The 16355-nt window shown below is 35.6% G+C and overlaps 1 long non-coding RNA gene across 2 annotated transcripts in view; it reads right to left on the bottom strand.

Moving 5' to 3' along the window:
• Positions 1-16255, bottom strand: part of LOC120596300 (uncharacterized) — a 20557-nt gene extending 4302 nt beyond the window's left edge. For both annotated transcript variants that reach the window (XR_005651131.1, XR_005651132.1), the window contains exons 1-2: positions 15833-16255; positions 13857-13892 (exon numbers count right to left, since the gene is read on the bottom strand). This is a non-coding gene — a long non-coding RNA (uncharacterized LOC120596300). The remainder of the gene's footprint in view (positions 1-13856; positions 13893-15832) is intronic.
• Positions 16256-16355: the final 100 nt, after the last annotated feature.

The raw sequence follows: 16355 nt of genomic DNA on the forward strand, positions 1-16355 counted from the left end.
TACTTAGTATGTGAAACTAAGGTATCTATATCCTTTGTCTATTTTTCTAATTGCTTTCCTGTCATTGATTTATAGGAATCCTTTGTTTATTCTAGACATTAATCCTCTGTTAGTTTTAAACACTGCAAATACCTTCCCCCAATAGCTATTTATATATCTTTTGCCTACTTTTTTCTACTTGATTTCATGTCTTGTTGGTTTATAGGAATTGTGTGTATTCTAGATATTCTTCCTTGTTTATTTTAAACATTGTAGATAACTTCTCCCATTCTATTACCTTCCTGTTAACTTTGAGATGTCATTAATTAAGCAGATGTCTTAAATTTTGGCCTTATGATTTAGTCTTATTTAAGAAGTCATTAGCTGTAGGTAACTTAGATTTTCCTGTATTTGTTTTATAGTTTTAACTTTCACATATAGGCCTTTAATCCCTCTGGAGTCCACCTTTAACATAGTTTCAAGTAAAAATTCAGTTTTTCTACATATGGTAAATTAGTTTTTCAATCACTATCTGAAAAACAAACTTTCTAGTGTTTTGTGATGTCACCTTTATCACATATTAGGTTCCCATGGATATACTTTATTTCTAAGCTCTCCATTCTATTCCATTGGTCTCTTTGTTTCATTGCCAGCAACACAATGTTTTTTATTACTGTGGCTTTGTGGTAGAGCCAGTTCTACCAGTAAGGCAGGTATTATTTCCCCCTCAAAATAGACTTAGCTTTCATGGACTTTTATTCTTTCATATTCATTTTAGAGTGTTTTAGTTTCTCAACATTATTAGACTTTTTATTGGAATTTCATTGAAAAGGGATAGATTAATTTGGGGGAGAACTGACATCTTTGACTAGAACACTGCCTCCCCAGAATTCAGTGTGGTAAGCTTCCTTCACCTCTAACATGTCAGAGAAGCCTTCCCTGACCATCCGAAATTAAGTAGCACACTCACCACCCATCACTCTCTGTCTTATTAAATCTTCTTCATAACATTTGTTACTAAACGACTTTATTTATTGACTGCTTCTCTACAAAAATGTAAGATTCATGAGGAGAGGTGCTCTGTTTTGTTCTCTGCTATACTCTTAAGACCCAAAACAATGCTTGGCCCATGGTAGTCATTCTGAATATTTAACGAATGAATAAATTTTTACACTACTGAGATTATCCCGATTATATTTATTCTGGTGTTCTTATATCCCTTAAAAGAGTTTAAATTTTTTCTTGATAAACTTCCGAAGCATAGCTTTTAGGCCAATTACTATATGTCAGGAGTCAACAAATTATACCTGTGCACGTCAACCTGCTGTCTGTTTTTGTAAGTAAAGTTTTATTGAAACATCCATATTCATTTATTTAAATATTATCTACTGCTGCTTTTGAACTACAATGACAGAGTTGAGTAGCTGCAACAGAGACTATGTGACCCACAAAGCAGAAACTTTGCCGTCTTGTCCTTTACAGAAAAAGTTTGCTGATCTTTACTCTAGACTATCATTTAGTTGCTACTATAGATTGTGTTATACTTTTATTACATTATTAGGTAGTTATTCCTGGTATGGAAGAACACTTGATTTTTTAAAGATAATTTTTATCCTTGCAAACTTGATTAATAACTTTTATAGGTCTGATAGTTTGCCTGCTGATTATGTTGTATTTTCCATATAGACTATCATGTCATTGACAAGAATGGTAAGCAGGAAGAGTACAAATATCTTTTACCTTTTTCTTGTCTAAAAGAATTGGGCAGAATCTCAAATACTCTAGATAACACTAGTGGTAATAATAAGCATTCATGACTTAGTCCTGATCTTAATGTATTTGCATCAGGTTCCTCTATTAAGTAAGAAAAAATTATGTGATCTTTACCCTTTGGTCCATTAATGTGGTGAATTGTATTGACAGATTTTCTGTTGAACCATCCTTGTATTCCTGGGATAATTCCTATGCATTATGATATTATCTTTTAAATACACTGTTAGACTTGAGTAGCTATTATTTTGTTCTGGATATCTGCATTGTAGACTACCTTAATTGCCATCCAGAGACCTATGCAATGAGACTACTCCCTATTTTTCCAACCTCTCTGCTGGAACTACAATCTAAGCACTGTGCTAGATGCTGGGTTACAGCAATGGCTAAGATACAGACCCTATCTTTAATAACCCCCATTATTATAGCAGAAACAGACATTTATACAGTTTGTATAGTCATAAAAGCTATGTGAACAAAGGGCTCCTTCCCAAAACAAATGAATCTTTAGCACTGGCCAAGCAGGTCTCCTTCCTTTTCCTTGTTTATAATTTACTCCTCTTGCTTATGTATTATCTTTCTTAATACCATTTCACCTTTGCCTTTTCCATCCCTCTCTATGTGACACCTACAATACCAAAAAACAAGATTAAACAATGGAAAGCATGTAACATAGTGGTTAAGGGCTGAGGCTTGAGAGACAAATAGGTTCTAATTCTAGTCATACCATTGACTAGCTATGTGACCTTGGACATATTGCATCACCTCCCGAATAATCGATTTCCTCATCAGTCAAATTGAGAATAATAATACCTTCATCATGTAGAGGATATGATGCACTAACCTGTGTGAAGTCTTTCAACATAGGGCCTAACAAGTCACCAGGATTTTCCCTTTCTGTCCTACTATGATTATTCCTGGACCACAAGAAGGTCACAAAGTCTCTTTCCTCTGACCTCTGACATTTGATGGCAGCTGAGTGCATCACTTGTTTCACATTTCCTCGTGTTCTCTATACAGTAATTCTTTCTATCTTGGCTTCTAGTGCTATCATTTAATAGCTGTTGGTGTCTTGGACAAATAATTTAAACTCTCAGAATGTCTATTTTCTCATCTTTAAAACAATTATAGTTATAATATCTACTTCACAAAGTTGTCATATGAATGAAATGATCAGTATACATAAAGACCTAGCAGAGTGCTTGATACATGAGTGCTTAATACTTGTTAGCCGTTTTCAATTTTAGCCTTATTAACAAGACTGTATGCTTCTTAAGGAAGGGAAAAGCAGAGCCTGGAGTCGAGTTCAAACTGAACTCCACCACAAATACATTGCACAAGCTGGGTAAACCTCTTAGGCCTTAGTGTTCTTATCTACAAAATGGCAATGATAATAGAACCCAGTTCCCAGAGATTGTAGGTACTAAATGAGATATTCCACTTATTTAGCCTTTAGCACAGTACCTGGCATAAATATTGATTCATTGCCAGGTGCTGTGCTAAATGTTTTATTTAACTTTGTTCTAAATGTTTCATTTCTATGAACCCTATAACCCCTTCCTAGCTTAGCGTTATTAATATAATAACCTTTCAAATATTCATTGAATCAATGAGTGAGTGAATTAGTGAATGCTGAGTTGTAGACCACAAGAATCTTGCCTGTGTAAGTGTCTTTGTCCCAGGTTAACATTCCTCATTCCTCTGGGATGAGTTAGTGTGTAAGCTATTAGATTCAGCATCTATGAAAAGCTAGAGGGGATTATGGAAAGAGGGAGTTTTTAACCGCTGGCTTTTTCACTCTAGAGAAATCACTCATTCTTTAGTGCTCTAATTTATTTGTCAGAACTGGTAAAAAGAATTTTTTTAAATTATTGCAGGCAAAAGTGTTAAAATTCACAACATTTAAGGTCATAGAGAAAATGGAGAAAGGAATACTGTTTTAGAGGGAATAAAAATCGATGCAACTGTTTTTAAGGGCATTTAGCCTAAAGAAATAATTAAGGAAGCACAAAGATGTAATATAAGGCTGGTCATTTTAGTGATGGGTATAATAGCAAAAAATAGAAATAATCTAGATGTCTTATTAAAGGAGACGAAATAATTAAATGATACTTCATCCGTTCAATGAGATATGTTGCAGCCATTTAACAACATCTGTAGAAATAAATTTAATGACATGGAAAAACATTCCAGATAGTTAATTTATGAACTTTGTGAACTTAGGCAAATTACTTAACTTCTCTGCCTCAGTTTCCTTATCATTAAATGATAATACTAATATTGCCTTCCTTATAGAGTTATCATGATGATTAAATGAGTTATTATGTGTAAAAATATTTGGAATCCTACCTGGCCCATGGTAAACATATAGATATAAGCTGTAATTATTATGTGAAAAAGAAAATTTCAAAACTATGTGTATGTTATACTATTTTTTATAAAACATGTACATAGAGAAAATGGTATGAAAGTAAATACTTCAAAATGTTCGTAGTTATTGCTTGGTATTGGAAAAATGCTGCACTTTTTATAATTTTTGTCTTTTTTTTATAATGAATGTATATTTCTGGTATAATTTAAAAATAATAATAAATTCAAAACAAAACAAAACAGAAAAAGATTATTGCTTTAGTAGGGGAGTAAGGGTATCTAGCATTTCCCACCCTACCTATGCCCTGATTTTTTGCTAGTGTGGCCTGTGTGAGAGTGGGAAGCAGGGGCCAGTCTTCTCCACACACTTTAAACTGTATCTCCCCTTTTCAAAGAGGAGAAGCTCCCACATCCAGGATGTCCTTAGGCAGTGACAGGTTCTTAGCAGCATGGGGCCCAACAATATAAAGCCAACACTGAACTCTAGAGGGTGACAGGATGTGAGTCATCACATTAACATTTTGTCAAGTTGACTACAATTGTTTCTCTGTTTTTTCTTGGAGGTGTGAATGTGAGGTGATGAGATTAATTTAAAAAAACAAATATGTCTAAAGATAAACATCTAAATGAGTGGTTCCCTTCAAAGTACTTATTTTGAAAAATCATACACTCATTTACAAATTTTTACCATGCAAATAATTTTTTTTTTATTTTTCAGGAGCAATGAGGGAAGTCAAAATCGGTTTGTATGAAATATTTTTCTAGTTCCCAATTTACTAAAATTGTGATACCAAATGTTTTTTTTAGACGCAGTGAAATGGGTATTCAGTGAAAACCTATTGGAAAGCAGTTTGGAAATAAATATCGAGAACAATCAAATCTTTATACCCTTTGACCCAACATTCCTCTTCTGCTAATCCAGGCTGAGGAAATAAGCTAAAGTATGGAAAAAGCTACATATTGCACATAATAGAAAACTTGAAGTTAATAATACTGTATTGCATACTTGAAAGTTGCTAAGAAAGTAGATTTTAAAAGTTCTCATTGCAAGAAAAAAATTGTAAATGTATGGTAACGGATGTTAACTACACTTATTGTGGTGATCATTTTGCAATATATACAAATATTGAATCATGTTGTACACCTGAAATTAATAAAATTTTAAAAAATAAACTTGAAACAACCTAAATGTTTAGCAAAAGAGAAGTGATTAAGTATAAATTCTAGCACATTAATTAAAATTATCATGAGACCTCCACAGCAACATGAAAATATGCTTATGATAGCATGTTATAAATTATATATACACAATTACTACTATTTTTAAAATAGTAGTGGGGGAGGAAGGTGTCATAGGCCCTGTAGTCATTTCTGAATTGAGCATCTCAAAAATGTTTTGGACAGTAGAAACATCCCTGGAATAAGTGTACTGCCTCCAAGGTGATGACAACTTTGAAGTAAATAATATTCGTTTGTATGTACAAGGTGTGTCTTTTTTTTAAAGAATCAGTCTTAAAACTGACCTTGGGCCCACTCCTGAAATTCAGTCCTTATTAGATACGTATGATGAGGTAGGTAGCCTACAGGTAATAATCATCGCTACCACTTATTAAGCACTTACTATATTCTAAGTGCTGTGCTAAAAAACACTCTGCAAAAACTATCTATCAAATTTTAAACTCTCTCAATGTAAATCCTGGATACCTAAGGAATTATAGACAATAAAACTGTATTATAAACATTAAACTTGATAAGAAATTAGATCTTAATTGTTCCCAACACTAGAAGAATGATAACTGTGAGAAGGTGGAGGAGTTAGTTAATGCTACAGTGGCAATCACATTGCAATATAAATGTATCAAATCGATATTTTGTACACCTTAAACTTACACCATAAGTCAAATATATCTTTTTTTTTTTTTTAGGCGAGGCAACCCTTGGTTGACCGCACAGATTGCAAGGACCTTGTCATCTTACAATCCCTTAATTTTTTTGTATTTATTTTTTATACCTACACCTGGTCTTCCTAGATGATCTCCCATCCAAGTACTGAACAGGCCCGACCCTGCTCAGCTTCCAAGATCAGATGGAATCGGGCTTGTTCAGGGTGGCATGGCTGTAGACAAGTCAAATATATCTTAACAAAATTTAAAAAAAAAAAAACCAAAAAACCCTTACAACGAAATTTTGAGATAGATATTATTATCCTCATTATACTGATAAAAAAACTGAGCCTCACGAAGAAACACGGCCAAACACCTGCAAGAGGCTGACTTCAGACATATCCTCTCAAGATTCAACTGCTGTGCTGTACGGCTTACTATTTGCATTTTTATTTGAGGGGCTTGTATTGATGAGGAAGAGAAAAGAATGCATGGAAAAGACAGTCTGATGTCTCACTGATATTAGTCCCACTGCCCAGCCTTGAGGATCTGTCTGTATCTGAGTCCTATAGAAAGAGAGAGGCTGGAGTGTTCTGATGTTTTGCAGGGGTGTCTTAATGAGAGTCTATTCTCACTCACTGTGCTGGGTACAGAGTGGACCTTTTTAATCTGGAAACTTATGGGAAATATTCTTTAATTATTTTATGATTTCCTCAACTTCTTAAAATATTCTCTCTTTATGGAACTTACATTCTGTTGTACTTCCTTGACTGGTCCTTTAATTTTTCGATCTTTTTTTCCTCCTGTTTTCCATATCTGTCTTTTTGCTCTACTTCCTAGGACATTTCCTCAACTTTATCTTCCAATCTTTCTGTTGGACCATGATTTCTGCTTTCATGTTTTTTCATTTCAAAAAAATGTGTTTCCCTTCTGAATATTCTTTTGTTTCCTGCTGTCATTCCTTATATTTAGGTATTATTTCTTCTCTTTAAGGATATGCATGATAGTTTTAAAAGTTTACCCTGCATTGTCTCGATTTGTTTGTTTTAGTCTTTTTCTTTCCTGCTAGAGGAAAGCCTCACATCTGGTTATCCTTGTCTTTCTGCTTACAAATAAAAGTGGGGGATTAAACGCTGATTGGAAGCTCTGTGCATGAAGATGGAAGCCATTGACCATGAGGTCATGTGTCTATGAGCCAATGACCATGAGGCACCATTAGCTGAAAGAGCTCAATGCCATTATCATTTTGTTTTTCCAATTCTAAAATTTTCTGATTTTCTCTATATTGATGTTTCTAAATGCAACATACAAAACAGTAGTTACCAGTGATTTTTTAAAACTTAACATATTATTCAGTCCATTCAATAGAATTTAAGTCAGGAGCAGCTAAATAGAAGAGATGCATAGGAGAAGGAGGATGCAGAGCTTCCTTGCTCTGTCCAGGGGTCCCATCTTGACAGCACTATCTCAGTGGCATTATCTTTATATCTTTCATATTGGGCCTTGTTTTCTCCATAAAAGACTCATCTGCCCAGAGGATAAATGTCGGCTACCAGCGTTCTGGAAGCAGAGTATGGGAAAAGTCCACTGATTACCCTTTTTTGGGGGGATGATGCCCTTAACTGTACCTAGCGACCATTATTCCAGAGAGTGTCTGTTTTACTCTCTCAAGAGAATAAACCTCCATACTTCTGCTGAGGTGGAGGGCGGGCAGTCACCTAGAGGGTATAGTGAGAGAAGGGAACCAGGGCTTCAACCAGTCCCTATTTTTGCTGCTCTTCACCCCATCCTAGGGTTACCACGGGTATGTTAACTCCTGTACATATCATGCTTCTTAGCTTTCTCCAGTTTCTGGTCCAGGATTCAGCATTCTTGGGTCTGCCAAGCCAATCATTATTCATTCATCTGCTTTCCACCTGCTAACTTCTGTTGTATTTACTGCCCCTTCTCTCTTTCCTTATGCTTTAAAACAATCCTTTCCTGCAGTTTTAGTGGGATTGGGAGAAGAGGAAGTGGATAGGAAAATTACATGAGAAATTACAGCCATTGTCTTTATCCAGAACTCTTTAGTTGTTTTTTATGGGATCATACTATATTCTACTACTTACAGATAGGTAAATTACTTGGATTCTCTATGCATCAATTTTTTCATCAGCAAAGTCTCAGAAATGATGGTACCTACCTTATGCTAGTGTGAGGATTAAGCAAAATGCCATATTTAATTGTTTATAAGAAACACATTTCTCTACATTTTTTTAATCTCTAAAATCAGAATGTTTAGTACAGGTCCAAGTATGTTGTAAACATTCAATAAATAATATCTTAGATTCAGTGAAATTGGATAATACATGTAATGCACTTTGAAGAGTGTCTGAAACAAGGTGTAATAAATGTTGAAAATAGGATTATTATGCATACTAAACCATACTTAACATTCTGAAACCTGCTTATTCTACTTAATACAATCTTGTGTCCATTATGCTATATCAGTAGATGTACATCTAGCTTACTCTCTTTAAAGTTACATGGTATTCTATAGAATAGATGTACCATTTAATCATTCTTCCATTGGTAGACATTTATTTTTCAAAATTTTCTCTGAAGTCCACTGACAGTGGACACCCTAGTAATTCATTCTTATACACTTGTGCTAGTATTTCTGTAAGAGAAAAACTGAGAAGTGGAATCACTATATCACACTTGCTATATGTCTAATAGGAATTTCCAGAGTGAAAGAGGCATGTGAGTGTTTAGTAAGGATCCTGATTTAGGCAGGCAATATGTAATTATTGAAAGCACACTAGACTTGAAGACAGGAGACCTAAATCCCAGAGGTGGCTCTACCATTTATCTTGGGAAATATTGTTCAAAAATATGTACTGAATTCTGCCTATTCTGTGCCAGGCATAAGAATACAGAAATGAATAAGACATAGTCCTTACCCTCAAGAAATTTATAGTAATTGATGGGGAAATGGACATGTAAACAGATGTGACTTGCTCATTGTGTGACCTTGGGAAGTTGCTTACCCTTCTGAACATCTGTCTCTTTTTCTGTAAAATAGATAATAGTCCTTATACCGCAGGGTTATCATGAAGATTAAATGAAATAATGTATGAGAAGTGCCCTGCACATAGTACACACTCAATGAATGGAAGTAGTTATTATTGTTTTAGTGATAGGATAATTATAATAATTTGTTATAGTTGCTGTGATAGAAGATCTATATCTCTGAACTCTTTCTAAAATATGAAATGAATTCTTGGAGAATCATATAGTATACAAAAAGTGGCACTCCATAATAGTCTTTTTTGCATTTTTACATTGAGATGAAGGTGAAAATGTACACATCATATGTTTGAACACAAGAGTGATCTTCCTGGTCCATGTGTCACAGAGCCAATTTCGGGCACTTCTTTAGCTACACAGATTTCTCCTCTGGCCATATCTGAATATCTGGAATGAAGCTGCATACCTCCCTGCCCACAGCCATAAGTAATCGTGGAGACAGGATGTTCATATGGCCCAGGGCTGATGGCTGCCTCCTGCAGGGGATTTTTTTCTCTCAGCTTAATAAGCACAACTTACTTCCCATCCTTAATGGGGTTGCTTATTTGCTTGACATTGACTTTTGTGAAATAGTTTTTCTTTCCCACATAGATAAAAAACAAGAATTGAAGTGTATCTTGATACCAAAAATTCTGAGCTTTAATTACTAATTAAATTTAAAGATAATTCCAGAGGCAAATTTAAGCAGAATTAAGTGATAGAAAATAATAGTATAAATATTTTGGGTGGACTCTCTGTTTTAGGGATTAACTAATATGTAATTACTAGAGACATTGTTGGGGTTTTTCTCCTCATTTCTTTACTTCCCTGGAGGGTTTTTAAAGCACTGATATTTGTTTCTCCTGTCTGGATGTGTATCTGGCTATGCAGATCATTCCACATTTCCCTGGTTTTCACTAGCTGATTCTCCTTGCAGATATAGTGTGGTGCAATGGTCTAGAGCTCAAGTTTTGGAGTCAGGCAGACCTGGGTTTGAATTCCGGCTCTTCTGTTTACTAGCTCTGGGATCTCAGGCAAAAATCTCTGAAGCTCATTTTTCTCATTTGTAAAATGGGCAATATTAGTATCATTAATACTATGATACAGAATGAACATGAGTTAAAAGAACAGGGTTAAAATAGATAATAAATGTAAACTGCTCAACAGAGTCTCACAGTATATGCTTTTTAGTTTTTAGTTATGATCACGATCATGTTCATCATACTTTCATTAAAGCATCTCATACAGTGCTTGGCACATGGTTGACACTCAAAACTTGGTAGCTATTATAATAAGTTACTTATAGTTCCTAACTGCCAGGATTATGGCTCTATTTTTTAATTTTTAAAATTTTTTTAGCGATGAAAACAATCATTAGCCTAGTACTTAGGGACTTGTTTCATTCCTCTAACTCTGACAGCATCTGGCACCATCCTATCATATAGTAGGCACTCAATACACAGCTGTTGAATATTCAATTAAATGGAACATCTTTTCAGACTTTAGCGCAAGAGCTGTGTCACTAAATAGCTGTCATTCCAAAACTGATAGCCAACCCTGACACAGACATGTTTGCATAGTTCGTAAGCCATGATTTCAACTTCCTGCATTGCAGATGTCTCAGTTAATAGTCCATTCCATTCACATGACCCTCAGAAAAAAAGGACAAACTAATAGAAATATCTGCTAAGAAATATTTTAGAAGCTAAGAGAATGAGTTTTGGTCTAGGTATAGATCCAGGCTTACATCCTGGCTCCAGCATGGCCTAGTGAGTCAGTTGCTTAATCTCTCTCAGAACATCCATCTTCTCATTTGTGAAAAGGGAATATTCATAGCCTCTATCTCATTTGGTTATTGTGAGAATAGTCACTTCTTTCAGAAAGCTTCCTTGCTGCTGTGGTAGATCGTGTTCACTCTTATATTCTCCCTATAGTAACTGCCAATTACCTTGTGTAATTACTTCTTCGACTACTCACTTCCTTTCTGGACTGTGAACTCCCACAGGACAGAGATGATAACTGTCTCATTGATCCCTGTATCCTTAGTGCGAACAGTCCCTTGGTACATAATATTTTGGGTGGACTATATTTGTTAACTGAGTGAAATAAGATAATAACACACATAAATACAGAGCCTAACATTTAGCAAGCTCTCAATAAATAGGGTATATTATCATTAACAACATTGTATTGATGCTGAGTTTATCCACCTTGAGAAAAATAATATGGTAAGAGGAATGACAAATTAGAGACAGGTATTGTGAATCTAGCTCTGTTTCTCATTTGTTATATGTCCTTGCCCAAATCCTTATTGTTCTCATTTTTCCACTGTTAAAATGAACGTAAAACATTCACCCTGGGGTCCAACTTAACTTGGTTCTTATAAAGTCTGCCCTTTGCCAAACCGCACCTAATGTGCTATCCTGTGTTTTCCCAGAGTTTTTAGAAATTTAGATCCTTTACTGCCCTAGCACTCTACTATCTCAGCTGCTGATTGTTGACTTTTGACCCTCTTCCATTCTGTCTCTGTCTAGCTATTCAGTTTGTTACACCAATTGCTATCTCCTAGCTTCCAGACTTGAACTACACTCATCCTCATGGTACAGTCCAAAATCCTTAAGGTGCTGACTGGAGCTTCATCTTCCCACCTTCCGCTTGCTCACTGTGCTCCAGCCACTAGGCTTTCCTGAAGTTACTAGGAGGCACGAGCGTCCCTGATTCAGGGCCTAGTCTCTTTTCTTGGAGCACTGTCTCCCTCTCTTTATCAGGCTAACCTCTATTCAACCTTCATGTCTCAACTTTAACATCACTTCCTCTGGGAGCATTATTTGGCTTCCTTGGAAGAAATTAGGTTTCATTGTTACATGCCATCTTCCTTGTAGATCTGGTGTGATACATTGTCAGAGCTTCACATTTTAAAACAGAAGTTAAGAATCTGGATTAAATGTGAAATTTCTGTTTTTAATGATGGCAGGTAATTTTAATACTATAAAATACTGAGGGCCGAACCAAAATATTTGTAGGTTAGTGATCGCCTGTGGCCTGCCTGTTTGTAACCTGAGTTGTCCAACCTTTGGCTATAATTGGCAACTATTGCTATGTTAATCATCATTCCATTTGTTAACTGTCCACTCAATGAGCTTGGTGCTTTACATAGATGATTTCATATAATATCCAAAACTACCTGAGAGGTTATGTAAGGTTCAGAGAGGTTAAGACACTTGCCCAAGTTTACAAGCCTCAAGTGGTAGAGCCAAGTGCTCAAGGTCTTTCCACTGGACTACTGTGTGTCAAGGTACAATCGTCAGTTCAGAATGGGAGAGGCTTCTGAAGTTCTGCCTAACAACAATTACTAATATTTGTTGTGTGCTCACTATGTGCCAGGCATCGTGCTAAGCACTTTACGTGATCTGTTTCAATCCTCCAACATACAAAGGAAGCTACTGTCATCATCCCCATTTTATAGATAAGGAAACGGAAGTATAGAACAGGTATCTGATTTACCCCAGGTAAAGACAGGATTCAAACCCAGACAATCTGATGCCACACTCCCCAATCACCAATCGATTCAAGCTGGGGGAAAAGGGAAGAATTCATGTTACTCTTTCTCCAATCCAAAGCCCCACAGAGGACTCAATTCCGAGAGGTGCTGAGAGATGTGGCCTGCAGGTGGCAGCAACATTAAGTCTCTAAATTGTGTAATGTTCAAACTATCTTGAGGGAGTTTTACACAGTCAGATTCACTTATTTGCATATTATTCTCTGATTGGCCCAACTAATTATTTGCCAGTTAATTGGACTTGGTTCTCAGCCCAGGGAGAACTGTCAGGCTTATACAGCCATTTACAACTGTGATAGAAGAGAGCCTACAGGATTTGAAACTATGATGAAGTCTGTGAAGTCTTCCAGTCCAACAACCATCGTGGTGATTTTCACTGTGTTTGGTGGAACAGTGTTTCAGTAGACCCCCCAACAGTTTTTGAGTTCTTAGCTTAAAAAAAAAATCCCTGTTTTGTTGCTGTTTCTAAGGTCCCATAAGGTATAATTTTAAGGAAAAATTCAATAACACGAAAGAGTACACAGCGTAGTTAGTCTCTCTATCAAGCTTACCCCAAGTCACACTATTTTCCCACCCTCGATGGAAGCTGTGTATCCTTCCAGGTATAGACTATGGATATAAAAGTATATGCATATATCCTTCTAAAGAAATAAATGATAACCTAAAACTATAAACTTCTATAAGAAAATTTAGAGGGAAATGTTTGTGATCTCATGTTAGGCAAAGATTTCTTAGATGACATGATTCACAGGAGAAAAAAGGACAAATTGAATTTAATCAAAAATTTAAATTCTGCTCTGAAAGATACTGTTTAGGAGAATGAAAAAGAAAAAATACAAACCAAGAAAAAACATTTGCAAATCACATATCTGATAAAGGTCTTGTACTTAGAATATATTAAAAAAACTCATAACTCATTAATAATAAGAAAACAACCCTGTAAAAAAATGGGCACAAGACTAGTACAGATACTTCACAAAAGAAAATCTATAGATGGCAAATCAGCACAGGAAAAGAGGCTGAATATTATTAGTCATTAGGGAAAAGAACATTTCATTGAGATATCACTACACACATATAGGAATAGCTAAAAACAAATAATATTTTTTAAAAATCTGACAATATCAAATGCTGGTAAGCATACAGAGCAACTGAATCTTTCATTCTTGATGGTGCAAATTCACAATGTTGTAGCCATTTTGGAAGAGTTTGGATTTTTATAAAATAAATTTAGAATGTATACTTACCACAAAACTCAGCAATTCCCACTCTTAAGTATTTGCCTAAAAGAAATAAAAACTTATGTTTATACAAAAATCTGTACACAACTGTTTATAGTAGCTTTATTCACAGACGACAAAAACTGGAAACAATTCCAATGTCTTAAACTGTGAATGCTGAAACAAACTATGGTACATCCATACAATGAAATACTACTCAGCAATAAAAAGAAACAAACTACTGATACGTGCAACAATATGAATGAATTTCGCATGCATTATTCTAATTTAAAGAAGCCAGATTAAAAAAGCTACATACTTTTCTATTTCATTTGTATGACTTTCCGGAAAAAAAAAAACTACAGAAACAGAAAACAGATCTGTGAATGCCATTATTGGGGGAGAAGAGTTTATCATAAAAAATAGCATGAGAAAATACTTGGGGCTAATGGATAATTTAGATTATTATGGTGGTGGTTATACAAGTGTATGCATTTGACTCATAGAACTGAACACCAAAAAGAATAAAATTTACTGTATGTAAAACAAAAAATACTTTGAAAAACAAAATCCAATACTTCCTCCCCTCACCCTCACCACAAAAGTCATTGATTTCAGGTTGGCATAAAAGCAATTGTTGATACAAATGAATTACTGTTTTCCTTACAAAAGAAAAACAAAGAAGGTAGCATATTTTGTGCACTGCTCTGCTCCATGCTTTCTCTTAAATAGAGAACTATCTCATGCATATAGAAAAATAGAAATTTATATAACAAACATCTAAGTACTTTTCACCAACTTTATCAAACCTTCACATTTTGCCTTATTTTCTTACAATTTTTTTCAAGAGATAAAATGACAAAGATACGTTTTAAACCCCAGTGTATCCCTCCTTTCACTCATTCCCTTTCCTCTCTTCAGAAGAAATTCCTTGCCTGAAGATTTTATTTCCACACGATTTTATATTTTTACCATGTATGTATGCATCCTTAAACAGTAGTGTTGTCTGTCATGTTTTAAATTTTTATATACACGATATCAAGCTGTGTATACCCTTGTGCAACATTTTTTCTCAATATTTTATCCATGCTTTAGTTTATTCACATTAACTGTTTCGTAGTATTCTATATCACAGACTACTTGCCCATCTCCAATAGATAGCTATTTAGATTGTCTCCTTTATTATTTGTTTGCTATTTTAAACAGTGCTACAATGAACATCCTCATAGCTGCAGCCTGTGTCTACATTTATGGTTGGAAAGTTGGAAGCTTAAAAAAAGATAGATGAAAACTAACATTACCTACCATAACAGTTATTGTTTATCAAGCATTGAATATATATCTAATACAAGTATTGGGTACTTTATGTGTTACTTTAATTCTCACACCAACTTATATATTAGATATTATAATGTTTCCCACTGTACAAGGAGGAAACAATCTTAACAAGTTTTAAAAATTTAGCCAAGGGCACACAGATAGGAAGTGGCAGATAGTTTTGTTGCCAAAGCCTCTGCTCTTAACATCATACTCCAGCAGTGCCTGTAACCCCCAAATCCAGACATAGTAATGGTTTAAATAGTCTTTACTGTTAATTGGTCTCTCAGAAGACAAGAGAGGCCTGGCCCAGGCCACTTTCCATTTTAAAAATTATATTGAGGGTATAATATATATGCAAAAAAGTATAGATAAGTGTAGAAAAGTATACACATCCCAATTGCTGAATTTCTACAAACTGAATATACCCAATGGACCCTGTAATAAATCTAACTGAAAGTAACCACACAGGGTGATCTGATCATAGATTCCTAATTGGGCAGGTCATGGTGGGTTGTCAGTGCTTCAGGCCTGTACCTTCCCTAGTTAAGAGGTTATCTTTGCCTCAAGCAAGTCCTGTCCATTGTTTTTGTGAATCTAGGTTAACATACTTTTGAGATGCCTGATTTTCATACTCCTGGAAAGTGTACCAACTCTCAATACAGCACATAATCTTGTTAACTAACCTGAATGCAATCATAGATTTCCCCGCCTTTCTCCTGGAGGCCTGAAACAGACTTGAGAGAGATGGTGGCTTCCTCTAGGTGAAGGTAGTGGAGAAAATGGAAGGAGCTATTTGGGATGTAAAATAACTGGACTTAAGCGGCTTAAGTCTGTGTCAAGAATGATTCCTGAGTTTGTCTTCACTCACAAAATTGAGTTTTGCACTTCAATTGGCCCTCAATAGTTTTTCTTTTAGGGGAGATTGTAGCTGAAATTCGGCCACACAGGAACTCAACAATTTTCTGAAACAACACACTTGCATCCGCTCCCTCCTCAGGCACTGACTGGAGCTCAGTATTTGAACTCTGTCCTCCCAAGTCCAAAGACCTTTGTCCCGCTCAGTACCGCCCAGGAGAGGTGGCCAAGTTCTACTCCTACTCGCGGGGTTCCAACAGCCGGGCGGCGCATGCCTGGAAAGGCCGTGTGGGGCCCACCGCCCGCGGAGATTCCCGCCATTTTGTCCGTCCCGCGGCACAGCCTGCGCGG

The sequence above is a fragment of the Pteropus medius genome, unplaced genomic scaffold (assembly GCF_902729225.1).
Source record: "Pteropus medius unplaced genomic scaffold, Ma_sr-lr_union100, whole genome shotgun sequence".
Lineage (NCBI taxonomy): Eukaryota > Metazoa > Chordata > Mammalia > Chiroptera > Pteropodidae > Pteropus > Pteropus medius.